Source organism: Elephas maximus, chromosome 1, assembly GCF_024166365.1.
Source record: "Elephas maximus indicus isolate mEleMax1 chromosome 1, mEleMax1 primary haplotype, whole genome shotgun sequence".
In the NCBI taxonomy this organism is placed as follows: domain Eukaryota; kingdom Metazoa; phylum Chordata; class Mammalia; order Proboscidea; family Elephantidae; genus Elephas; species Elephas maximus.
In genome coordinates this window covers 80,550,333-80,563,448 of record NC_064819.1, presented here as the reverse complement: position 1 = coordinate 80,563,448, position 13,116 = coordinate 80,550,333, and the positions used below count along the sequence as shown (strand labels likewise).

The window sequence follows — 13,116 nt, the reverse complement described above, 5'->3', positions numbered from 1 at the left end:
TCAATGGGTTTAATAATTATAACCCTTTGGTTCCTATTAACAGCACCCAATATTCCTTTGAAATACCAGACAGACCTGGCAATGGCCGACAGTAAATCTCAGATCTCCAGAGTTTAAAAGCTCAGGTTCTCTGAGCATTCTGTGTTTCAGTGGCACTTGTCCAGAATTGGTAACTCCCCATAGTTGGGGTACTTTACGTACAGTGAAGAAAGAGTTTCCCCTTCAAGGGAAGAAAGACAAACATTCTTGAAAGCCCAACAGATCTGGCTGCAAGGTCTTACCTCCTGTCGCCTCTCTTCAGACTCATTTTTTTGCAGTTGAACAAGAGAAACCAAAACTTTACCTGAATTACAAAAAACAAAACAGTGATGGCTACAAAGGGAGTGATCAGGAACAAGTGAGGTACTCCTTCATCAGCCATATCCAATGTATATGCTTCACAGAAAAACAACAAAAATAACAAATCCATGAATTATAATAGCTACCTTTACAAAATCCATTAATCCAAGGGTGAAATGCAGGGAGGGGAGGTGGGAGGGTATATGGCACAGGCAGAAAAAGTACTCAAATCAGTCCAGGCACAAAGTTTAGGAATGCCAGAAAACAGTTACAGAAAATCCTGTCCTTTCAGGTTCATGGTGTTAAAAATCCACATATTGGTTGGTGTCAGGAAGATTTGCCGCAGTGCACCAGAGACAACATTCCAGTTCCTCAGAGAGATGGTGCTATGTAAAAGGCCCTTGGCAGAAAGAGTTCTGCCTTCCCTGGGTGGGGGAGGTGAACAGGGAAAAGAGCTGCCATATCCTTCTTCCAATACCACCCATCCACTGTGAGTGGCAGGTAAAGGAAGTGACTTGCAGTGGCCTGTAGTTTGGCAGGAGATGGATGTCATAAAGTGAACTTCTCTGCAGAGGTTAAGCAGACTGTAGGTAGACCATGTTGTGGAAGGGTCTGTAACTTAAGAAGACCAGCAAGGAGAAGAGGCTGGACTGAAAAAGATACATTTTGCCAGGGGTCTTTGCTTCACAGGTGCTGATAATGAATTAAAAAAAGAGGATGGAGAAAAGGCTGCCACTGATAATGTATGAGGACTGCATTACTTTGAGCAAAGCCAAGGGCAAACCAAATCCAAAGTAGCAGGGCCAATTCCTTTCTGTTTTTGACAACTGCTAGTATGTTATTTTTAGCACATTTTAATTCCTTTATTGAATCAGTGGTATTCAAAGCAGTATAGTGAATACAGAAACTAACCAACTGACCAACAGAATGGATGGAAAAGTGACCCCCAAACATCCCCTGGAGAAGGAAAAGAGCCTGCAGCAGAATGTTGAAGAGCATATTAGCATTATTTTGCTGACACTAGGGAAATAAAGGGCATCCCCACTGGCAAGGAAGAAGTAAAAGTATCTCTATTTGCAGATGATATGATCTTATACACAGTAAACCCTAAAGAATCCACGAGAAAAATGCTGGAACATTAGAAGATTTCAGCAAAGTATGAGGATACAAGATAAACATACAAAAATGAATTGGATTCCTCTACACCAACAAAGAGAATGGTGAAGAGAAAATCACCAAATTAATATTTACAGTTTACATATACAACTGCCCCACATGGTTTTCAAGGTTGTAAATATTTAGGGAAGCTGACTGCCATGTTTCTCTCCTCCTTAGAGCTGGCGGGTTCGTAAAAACCAAACCAAGATTGCAAGAAATACTAAACAGAGTCCTCTGGTTAGAAAATCAATAACATCAGATAATAACCCAAGACAAGAACACAGAATAGAGCAACCAGATATCAACCCAGATAGGGACATCACAAAAATAAATCAAAACTAAAACACTGAAAATAGGGAAACAGAGATGTCAATCTGTCAAAGAGGACAACATTAAAACAAATAAAAGGGACTAAATAATGTAGTCATAAATCTTTCATATGGAGAGGAAGTCAAGACGATATAAAGAAAAAAAAGTTGGTTTAAACTTAGAAAAATAGAGGTAAATATTAAGGTAACCATAAAGGGTGCTAACAATCCTACACATCAAAATAAAAAACAAAGACTGAGCAACTACAAAATCACCAGCAATGAAAAAGATGAAAAGAAAATACATAAAGAAAAAAAGATTCAGCACAGAAAATTAAGTGGAACAAAGAAACTGTCAATAACTCATAAAAAATTCATCAAAATGACAGAACTAAACTCACACCTGTTAGTAATTACTCTGAATGGAAATGGATTAAATGCACAAATAAAGAGACAGAGTGGGGCAGAATGAATAAAAAAACACGATCTGTCTGTATGTTTCCCACAAGAGACACACCTTAAAGACACAAACGAAAACTCAAAGGATGGGAAAAAAATATATCAAGCAAACAACAACCAAAAAAGAGCAGAAGTGGCAATTTTAATTTCTGACAAAATAGATTTTAAAGTTAAATCCACCACAAAGGATAAGGGAGGACACTATGTAATGATTAAAGGGTCAACTTATCAAGAGGATGTAACTATAATATTTAACATCCAACGACAGGGCTCCGAAATATATAAAACAAACTCTAATATCATTGAAAAGAGAGATAGACAGCTCCACAATAATAGTAGGAGACTTCAACACACCACTTTCAGTGAAGGACAGAACATCCAGAAAGAAGCTCAATGAAGACACAGAAGATTTAAATGCCACAATCAACCAACTTGACCTTGTAGACATATACAGAACACTGCATCCAACAGCAGCCAAGTATACTTTCTTTTGCAACGCACATGGAACATTCTCCAGAATAGACCATATATTAGGCCATAAAGCAAACCTTAACAAAATCCAAAAGATCTAAATATTACAAAGTGTCTTTTCTGACCATAAAGCCATAAACGTAGAAATCAACAACAGAAAAAGCAAGGAAAAGAAATCAAACACATTGAAACTGAACAACACCTTGCTCAAAAACTACAGGGTTATAGAAGAAATTAAGGACAGAATAAAGAAATTCATAGAGTCAAATGAGAATGAAAACACTTCCTACCAGAGCCTTTGGGACACAGCAAACGCAGTAATCAGATGTCAGTTGATAGCGGTAAACGCACACATCCAAAAAGAAGAAAGGGCCAAAATCAAAGAACTACCCCTACAACTCAAACAAATATAAAGAGAGCAGATCAAGGCCAGGGACCAACTGCAGAACAGACCATTAATTGCTCATATGGAAGTTCAAGATGAAGTTGAAGTAAATTAAAACAAGTCCACAAGGGCCAAAGTACAGCCCATACATAAACATACACATACATTAACATGTGATCCAGCCATTGTGATCCTAGGTATTTAGCCAAATGAAGTACAAGCTTGTGTCCACCAAAACCCTGCCCACAAATGTTTACAGCAGCTTTACTGATAATTGCCAAAAACTGGAAACAATCAAGATGTCCTTCAATAGATGAATAAACAAGCTGCAGCACATCCATCTAAGGGAGTGTGATTCAGCAACAAAAATAAGTGCGCTTTCAAGCCATGAAATGCGGTGGAGGAAACTTAAATGCGTAGTGCTAAGCGACTGAAGTTAGTCTGAAAAAGCTACGTATTGTATGATTTCAAATATATGACATGCTGGAAAAGGCAAAATTTTAGACAGTAAAAAGATCAGTGGCTACCAGCAATTCAGGGAGATTGGGAGGGAAGAATAGGTGGAGCACAGGGCATTTTTAGGACAGTAAAACTATTCTGAATGATACTATAATGAGGGTTGCTTGACATTACTCATATTGCTTTTACAGCATCAAACAGCCAAGACACCGCCCAGTATTTACACACACATACACACACACACAGAAACGTATACACATTCCCATCAGATTTGTGTGTGACGCTCTAGTTTTCTCCTTAAGTGAAACCTACCACATACTGTTTCTTGTTCTTAATGTAGAAATCCCACAAACCAATTGAAAGAACATGTCTGACAGACAAATCATGTTCTGCCAATTTCAAAAAAGACTCCATATTACTTTTATGAATATTAGCAAAGGCTCATATATGGCCAAACCAGGATGAGAAAAAGGAAATAAGCACTAGAAATCTGGGTCCAGGAAATGAACTTTCTTAGTCTTCTTATGTAGTTCGAAGAACTGAGTTTTAACTGCGATAAATGTCAGGGTTCTAGAAGAGTCTTGGAGCAAGCTTATTTGTTTTCCACAAATATCCCAAATGAATTTCCAATCCCCAAATCTCAAAGTAGGTTTTTCAGTCTTTATCCACCCTCCACATGCCTGTGCTTACTGATCATTCACAAATCTAAGGCTGGAGACCAAAGTGTTATCCTGAGTTCACCATGTAACATTCTCACAAGCGTGTTCCAAGATGTCTTGAATTTCATATGAGCTTATCTTCTCCCCTTCCAGAGTTCCTCCAGTGCCCCTCCATCCCCAATTTTTCAAAACTCCCTTTTCTGTACCTCCTTCTGTTTGGAAATGACTTTAAAAATTTTAAATGTATAAATGCTTCACTCACCTTGGGTCGCTATGAGCTGGAATCAACTCAATGGCACTGGGGTACTGGGCACCTTCTGTTAGCCCAAGACAGGAACCATTCCCAAAGCCAACTCTTCAGACAGGGATTGGACTGGACAATGGGATAGAAACTGATACTGATGAAGAATGAGCTTCTTGGATCAAGTAGACACATGAGACTATGTTGGCATCTCCTGTCTGGAGGGGAGATGAGAGAGCAGAGGGGTCAGAAGCTAGCCAAATGGACACGAAAAGAGAGAGTGGAGGGAAGAAGCGTGCTGTCTCATTAGGTGGAGAGCAATTAGGATTATATAGCAAGGTGTATATAAATTTTTGTATGACAGACTGGCTTGATTTGTAAACTTCCACTTAAAGCACAATAAAAATTAAATAAATAAATGTTTCACTCACTTTTGTACTTGTCCATTAAATCCTGTCTATTTACCTTGGATCTTACTCTTACACTTCACCTTTCTCTAAATCCTGAAGCTGCTGTTTCATGCATGCCTTATGATTTCCTCTTCTGGATGTTGGTAGGGCCCCTGAGTTACCTGATATCTCCAGTAGGAAAGACCCTTAAAATGAAATGCAGAATGTATCACTACGTGGTTTTCTTCTGCTGTTGCTTTCTACCATCAAATCCAGTATATACATCTGACTGAGCAAACAGCAAATATAGAAAACTTTTAGGCAGGCAAAAGATTAATTTCTTTAGCTTTGTGCCTCAGGTTAAGACAACCAAAGAGGAAATCAAAAGAGCTTGAAAATGAGGACTTTATTCTTTGCCACCCATAATAGAAGACAGACTTTTAACAACACAAGGTTGTAAAAAAGACACCATGGAAACCTCTTATGGCTATTTATCTAACACGTATTTCCAATCTCTGCCTTCACCTTCAAGCCCTATAAAGAGTCAGTATCTTCCCCTGGTTCATGAGTGCCTCCTGCCTAAAGTAGCTGCTGATGCCTCTTAACACTGATCAACACTACCTCAACGCTCAAGAAGAGTGAATCTCAGGAAATAAAACTTAGTTCTAGGTCAAAGTTATCCAGCAGCACTTCAGGAGAGAGGTGTACGTTTTTCAGCAGTGGAGCACATGCTTTGCATGTATGAGGCCCTGGTTTCGATCCTCCGTACCTCTATACTTCTTCTCTGCTCCAACACTGTTTAAACCCAACCTTGAGGGAATGCAAATTCACTTCTCCTAATATTTTCCATTCAATTCCTGCACACATAGACAGGAAAATAGAACCCAGTGGACTTCCTTGAATGCTCTATGTCTATGCTATGAGCTTCTATATCCCTTAATGTGACTGCAACAGCAGAAGGAAGATGACAAGAAAGGGGAGAAATGAAGAACCAGGTGCTAACAGAATCTCTTTAATCACCCAAAACAAAAGCCTGCACCTTAAGCGCCCATTTTGAACTATTACTAAAGAGACAGAAAGAAAGACAAGGGGGAGGGGGGTTGAAATGACCCTGCAGACAGTTTTTTTTTTTTTTTTTTTTTTTTAAACCAACTGAACCACAAAGCCCCCTAGTGAGGCTCCTGGGGGCTACCTCAGGATATGCTGATGTCTAAATTATTTCAGGGCAAAACTGAGTGCGTAAGTTTTCCTTCTCTTTGATTCTCTTTTCTTTAACTCCTAATAAGGTGGCTAAGTGGTTAAGGCAGCAGACTGCTAGTCCATTGTACATTGCACGGTGGGTTCAAATCCCATCCTTGTTTTTCCTTCGTTATGCTACTGTGTTGTGAGAATGAGATTCGGAGCGCTGGTGGCATAGTAGTTTCTTGCTAACCAAAAATTAAACGGTTCAAATTAACCAGCAGCTGCTTGGAAACCCTAGGGGGCCGTTCTACTCTGTCCCATAAGGTCTCTGTGAATCTGGATCAACTCCACTACAACGGGTTCAGTTTTCCTGTTTTTGTTTTTGACTCCTGGCATTTGCCCAGCATTGCGCAAGCCCTGAAACACAGCTTTGGACTATCGTCTTTTATTCCACCAAGCACGGATTCTCTAGACAGATCTTGTTTTCCTCTTGCTCTTCATAACCCTTACTGTATTCAATTTGGAGTCCCGATAGTGTCTCAGAGAAACGTTCAGGAGGCAGTCAAAAAGCTTAAGAGATAAGAAGTCTCTATAAACCAAGAGAAATCCATATTTGGACATGTTTTCCCAGGGAAAACTAGTTGTCTTCTTGTCGATTTTGACTCTTGGCGGCCCCACAGGTGTCCGAGTTAAACTGTCCTCTATAAGGTTTTCATGGCTGATTTTTTAGAATTAAGATTACCAGGTGCCTATGGGTGACTGGAACCTTCAATCTTTCAGTTAGCAGCAAGCAGGTGTTAACTATTTAAGTCTACCTAGGGACTCCTTTCCCAGGGAAAAAACAAAATCCAACTCCCGGATAGGTTATCTAGAGAGTGGCTGATGGATAGGAACTGCCAACCTTTGACTTAGCAGCTAAGCTTTTTACCACTTGTGGCACCAGGACTCCTTCCAGGGATAGGAGGCAGTTAAAACCCAAGACATGAAAGTCTCAGCCACAGGCATGCACTAAAAACAAAAAATGCCCACAGCCATAGAGTCCATTCTGACTCATAGCATCCCCATAGGGTTTCTAAGGCTGTAAATCTGCAGAAGCCAACTGCCACGTCTTTCTCCCATGGAGCCGCTGATGGTTTCAAACCACCAACCTTTCAGTGAGCAGCTGATTGCCTTAACCACTGCCACATCCAACCAAAAACCAAACCCACTGCCATCAAGTGGATTCCGACTCATAGTGACCCTATAGCCTGCGTTAGTTCAAGTACCTTCAGTTGAAACTCCAAACTAGTTACTTTTTCTTCACAGCCTTCATGGTATTATGAATTTGCCAGCCATCACATTGGGGTCCTGCCCTTCCACTCCTTTTGGCTCTCAGATCCACAGTGGATAATTCTCAGATGAGAATTCAAAAGAGCAGAACCTGAGAATTAGGTTTGGGAAACTTAGATCCACATTGAAGGAGAAAACAGATCCTACGTGAACACTAAGTATATACTGTCACAAACACTCACTGTTCAAGCAAACCCTGGAGTCCAAAACGCTTGTTGGGAAATTGAGTTGTGGCTTTGTCTTGTGAAACTGCAGCTAGGGTTCTGAGAACAGCAAAGAAGTATGAGGGATGCATATTGGCAGGCTGAGCAAGAACTTCAGGCATATTAACCTTTTGTAATAGCCCTCTCATGCTCCTGGACTAGCATTCAAACCCTGGCCACCTCAGAGGATAAAAGAATAGGAACTTCAGCCTCTTGCCAAAATTTGGCATGTCAGTAAACCCACATGTGACATTTAGGAGGTAATCCTTAGTCATTGTGTCTTCTCTTGCTTTTAGTTTTCATTCTGAGATTTTTCTCACATGTGAGAGGTTTGAATCTTCCTGAATATTGGAATGCATTACATGTCACCTCTTTGGTTTCTTGCCACCACTAGTTGTCTCCCCTACCCTAACTTACCTCAAATAACCCACTGAGGTTCAGTTGGCACTGGAAAGTAGCTGACACGGGTGCTTAGAAGCAGGAAGATACTGCAAGGTAAATGGTGAGTAGCAAAGTCCAGTACAGAGTTGAAAGCTAAGTAAATGTCTTAGATCAGTAGGCAGTGGTTCCCAAAACTGGAGAACTGCCTGAAAACTTTGTGAATATATGCATTCCTGATTCTACCTTTATAGATTCTGAATGGACTGAGAATCACAGGATACCGAGAGGATGGGATCAGTATTGTTGAAAAGCCTCCACAGATGTTTCTACTTTTCAGCAATGTTTGAGAGCTGCAAACCTAGGAAGTGGTGCTAAGGGAATTGGAGTGAACTGAGCAGGTGGGAACTTTTTGTTAGGAGGAAGCACCGGATACAGGATAAAGGGGGTCTGGGAAAAAGGAAAGTGAGGGTGAAGGTGACACATTACCTGATGAAGAAAATAAAGGGGAAGATAGGTGGTGGGAGATGGGTGTGGGTGTGGAAGAACTAAAAGAGAAGGTGAAAGAAGTTTTTGAACTGGGTCTTTAGGATGCATTGAATTTGGATGGCCCAGGGAGATAGTTTGAGACTACCAGTGTTGCCTATGTCTCCTCTGCTCTCTTTGCAATGCAGGAAGTCAGAAAGTTCCCTTCCTCCTAAGGAAAAGGGACTAAGTATTTTTCACATAGAAAGATGCAGCTCTTTTTGCCCAAGACATTTCTGGCTTTAAGGGAACTTAGCAGCTCTTTCCGTTTCTGGAAATAATTTTATCAACTGTGGGTGTTGGAAGACTCAGGGATTCCTGAGAAATGCCTTACCTGTGGATAGCATCCAAATACTACTTCACTATTAACAAAGAGTTGGGATCACAGATCCCTGTGGTAGGGATCACAAATCTCCATGACCAGTGATTGCACTTGCTTTTTGCTGACCAAGATTATGTGGGCTGGAGTGGAAGGGTAAGAGGAATGGGAAAAAGAAAATCGGAAGACAGCTTTTCTCCTAAATCTGCAATCTATCTGTTGGCACAAGCACAGGTGAGGGGAAAAAAGGAGAGGCCTCAAAAGGAAATTGTCCAGTAGTCACTGCCCCCTCCCTCTTTCCAACTGTTCTTTTCTTCCCTACTTATTAATAATAATGAGAAATTGTAGTAGAGGAGAATAGGCCATCTATGACATGGTGGAATGTTGTTGCTTCAGCGTCAGTAGATTCTGAGTGGGCGAGCACCTTCTTTTACTCGTTTCTGGTAACTTCATTGTGCTTAAGCAGTCAGGTTGGGAGGCCCAAGGAGTGCCCAGGACTATGGTCCACGTGAGTAACAATCAAACGATGTATCCTTTCTGTGAATAGGAAAAACAGAGGTAAAGGTACTGACAAAGAGAAAAATAAGGAAAGCATGAAAGAATTTGCCAACATTCAGATGTGAGGAAATAAAGCCAAACATGGAAGTGCTAGGAATTGAACCCAGGGCCTCGTGCATGCTAAGCACGCGCTCTACCACTGAGCTACACCCCCCGTTGGGAGAAAGTTATGTGACCAATCCATAATACTGACTGCTAGCATGGTCTGCAGACATTTGGAAACCCAAGTTTTCCCAAGCAAAAATCCATTCTATTCATTTCTTGTGTTCCTAGATTGGATCCTGCCTCACAGCTAAAAAAAAAAATACCAGGAGAAGAGAAAAAAAAAACTCATTCCGGGCCTAATGTCGCTGAGATCTCCCGTCAGTCATTGGCCTTCTCAAGGACTACTTTTAGCCAGTTGCCTGAAACGTCAGTTCCAGTCCACCACGAGGGAGAGTCGCGAGATGGAACGTTCCGTTAAGCCTTCTGATGTCTTCTTGAAAAGTCCTTCTTCTGTGCCTGTGAAGCTTGCAGAAAGACACAAAAGATAGTGCAGCGGAATCCAAAGATGAGTTCTGGGAGTTCTAGGAAGGAATGAAGATCCAGGTGGGGAGGTAAGACTAAAACAGGTCCGATGAGGCACGGTCGTTAGGAGGTATGGCTGATAACAAAAGGCCCGAAGTTCGCTCCTTGGAAACATTATGGGGACGGGATAGGCAGGACAGCAACGGGTTAATCAGACTGAAACGAACAGCTATACGTACAGTCATGCTGTTACAAACCCCTGCGCCCAACACCTGGATTTGGAAAAGTAGTTTTGCCTCCGCGACGCTGTAGCTCTGGTTTTGAAGAAGCGGAAGGCAGAAGAGAGGAGAAAGATGGACTCTTCTATCTTTAAAATGTCTCTTTTACAACAATTTACTTCCTTAATGAGGAAAGCACAAGTGAAGCAAGTTATCTGCCGGGTACAACCTTCAAAACAAATTCTGTCTTTATAAACTTTTCCTAGGCCCATCCGGAGAAGACCGCAAATCCCTGATGTGGTAAGACTGTAAACCCAGATACGATGGAGAATTTCAGATCTTCGGGGATGGAAGGGATGGATGCCCAGAATTTGTAGGTTAAGGTACTACTGTGTCAGAAAGACACCTGCCTGAGAATTGGAATGCTAGGAAGAGTGGGCTCCAGGAAGGGAGTGAAAAGGAGATGGCGGCAGAGTGTATGGCCCGGAAAGTAGGACGCTGAGTCAAGGACAGAAGTGGCAGCAGAGGAGTAGATGGCAGAGAGAAGAGGAATAGGGTTTGAAGAAGGGTCTCCAGGAATGGATAGGACATGGAATAGAGCGCAGGTAGAAAGTGACCAAGATCTCTATTCTTTCTGCAGGCCCTTGGCAAGAGCGAGGCTGAGGTAAGTGCTTTCCAACGAAAACATATGACTGCTGTTACCCAAAATTTCGTGACTGAGAGCGCGTCGCTGCTCTTTCTGTCGCTGAGCATTTTGGAACAAATGCGTATGGGTCCCTGTGTCTGGAATAGCAGTTGTTGGTATTGGAGGCTTTAGAAAAAGCCAAAAGCAAGCAGCTTTGTCAAACCCGAAGTGCGAGCAAAGCTGCGCGGGGCTTAGAAGCAGAATCCTCCGAGGGCTTTGGGCTAGAGTGTCTTGTTTTTGTAGCCCCTTAGTTTTACTGTGTTTGAACTTAATATTCAGGGGAAATAATAAGACAGTAAGGTCAAGAAGTAACCAACCATTTGTGGTTTGAATAGGCTCTTGCTGAACCCGTCAAATTCCTGGAGAGCTCAGTGTACCAGGCCTCTAGTCTGAGGATCTAGGACTCACTACCCTGTTTTGGTGTAGATACTTTCAGTTTTCCCATGCTTCTTTCCAACTCATACACAAAAGGCTGCTGAGCCCAGCTTTCTCCTGAAGCACGTCTGGGAATATTTACAGTGCATTTTAGTAGTCACATACTATCTTTTCTTAATGGGAATCTGAAGAGCAAGATTTTAATTGTGGAAAGTCAGATTTGCAGTATTATTTGAGAGTTACTCATTCAATGGGTGCAGCAACTTTATCCTCAGCCCTACTGTCAAATAGATGAGCAACATAGTGACTTAAGGAGTGAAGAGGTTGGCACAGTGTTGAGAGTTCAAGGTTGATGATGCAACTTAAATTTGGAAATTTTTAGGAAGAACCCCAAGTCTCTGGATTGTGAAGATGCTAAATCCTTTCACTTTGGAAAGGAGGAATGGACTTTACCACTTGTTGTTAGGTTGTTTTCTTTTTCTTTGGGGGCATTGTATAGGACTGGAAAGGGGAGAGATAGAGTTTGATTTGAGACTTCATTCATTTAGGATACTTATAAATTTAAGGTACAAATTCCCGTTATTTTTTGATAACTACAGTGATTCCTGAGACTAGAATGATAAGGAGGTAGGAGAGGCAGTGTGGCCCAAACTTCCCTGGGAGAGTGGTCCCTATGTGTGAGGTGCAGATTTGTGACTTCCAAACTACTTCAGATGGAGAGAAGAAGGCCAAAATAGCTTGGAGAGATGTTTGTCTCATTGAAATGCTAACTAACCCCAAGTTACTTTGCCTAAATATCATTTCCTAGTTTCCCTGTGGAGTAATCCACAAAACAATTCAAGGAGATTTTGCATGACCCACCTCCAACTCTGCCTTGTACATTACTAGGGTAGGAGAGATGAGTACTGCACAAATTCTTAAAGTAATCACAAATTCTTTCAGTTTTCACATAGTCTTGGTGTCTTGGAAGTGCTGAGTTAGTTGGAAGAAATAAACAATTGTCTTTTCCCATTCCCTGCCCTGTCTTTCCTCCTGAGAAAGGATAATCTTTCCTTCACGCCAAACTTTCCCTATGTGTTCCCAGATTCTTTGTATGGTATTTCTCCAGGTTTTGGCCAAAATTTAAAAATTGTCTTAGGTCATATTCTGAATGGTATGTCCTAACGTACAATAAATTACGAAGGTAATTATCTTTTAACTTTGGATGTAAGCAGAAAACAGTGTTCATGACATGAAGACCTGAAGGAGGAAGAGAAGGAAAAAAAATAAAATGTAAAGAAGGAGGAGTGGCTTACAGATGGTAGAGAAATTGCATCATAAAGAAAACCAAGCATAGAGTTGCAGAAGATTAAACCCATGCACCTTTGCTTGCCCACCATTATGGAATGTTCTCCCCAGTCTTCAATTTTTCCCTCCTTCGACTGCTTTCCTCTCTGCCTCCCAAGACTGTAAGAAAAATGTACAAGACAATGCAGAGGGATACAAGAAGAGTAGTATGAGTGTTGCTTTGAGAAAAATAGATGCATGTGAGTAAAAAAGAAACAAAGGGACACTTGGCAAAAATGAAGCCCTCTGGCTGTAACAATGTGATCTGAAAGTCAGCAGTGTTTTGGCTAGGTGACAAGTCTGTTTCTGAAAGTCTAAAGAGACAGAAGACAAAATAGAAGGAAGGGAAATTCTTCAAAAGATTATAATATCTATTTGAAACACAATCTTCTTGGCAAGCAGGAGAATTACAAGGAAGCTATTTGAGTGCCAGGACATGAAACATAAAACCAATTGGCATACGTAAAACCTGCATTAAGTACACAGGAAAAACTATGAGAAGGAGCCTGAGTAGTTCAGTCAGTAGAGCACCAGATTTCAATCCAAGGATCCTAGGTTCAAGTCCCTTTTCAGGCATTATCCTGATTTTACCCTTGTGATTTCTCTTAGAATCCTATACATTCAGCTTCCTCTTAGAGAACTC

The 13,116-nt window shown here is 41.2% G+C and overlaps 1 non-coding gene and 1 pseudogene across 1 annotated transcript; both read right to left on the bottom strand.

The window, feature by feature from the left end:
- Nucleotides 1-914: 914 nt before the first annotated feature.
- Nucleotides 915-13,116, bottom strand: part of LOC126062099 (etoposide-induced protein 2.4 homolog) — a 268,050-nt pseudogene continuing 255,848 nt past the window's right edge.
- On the bottom strand, nt 9,445-9,516 carry TRNAA-AGC (transfer RNA alanine (anticodon AGC)). The gene has a single exon. It is a non-coding gene; the product is annotated as a tRNA-Ala (tRNA).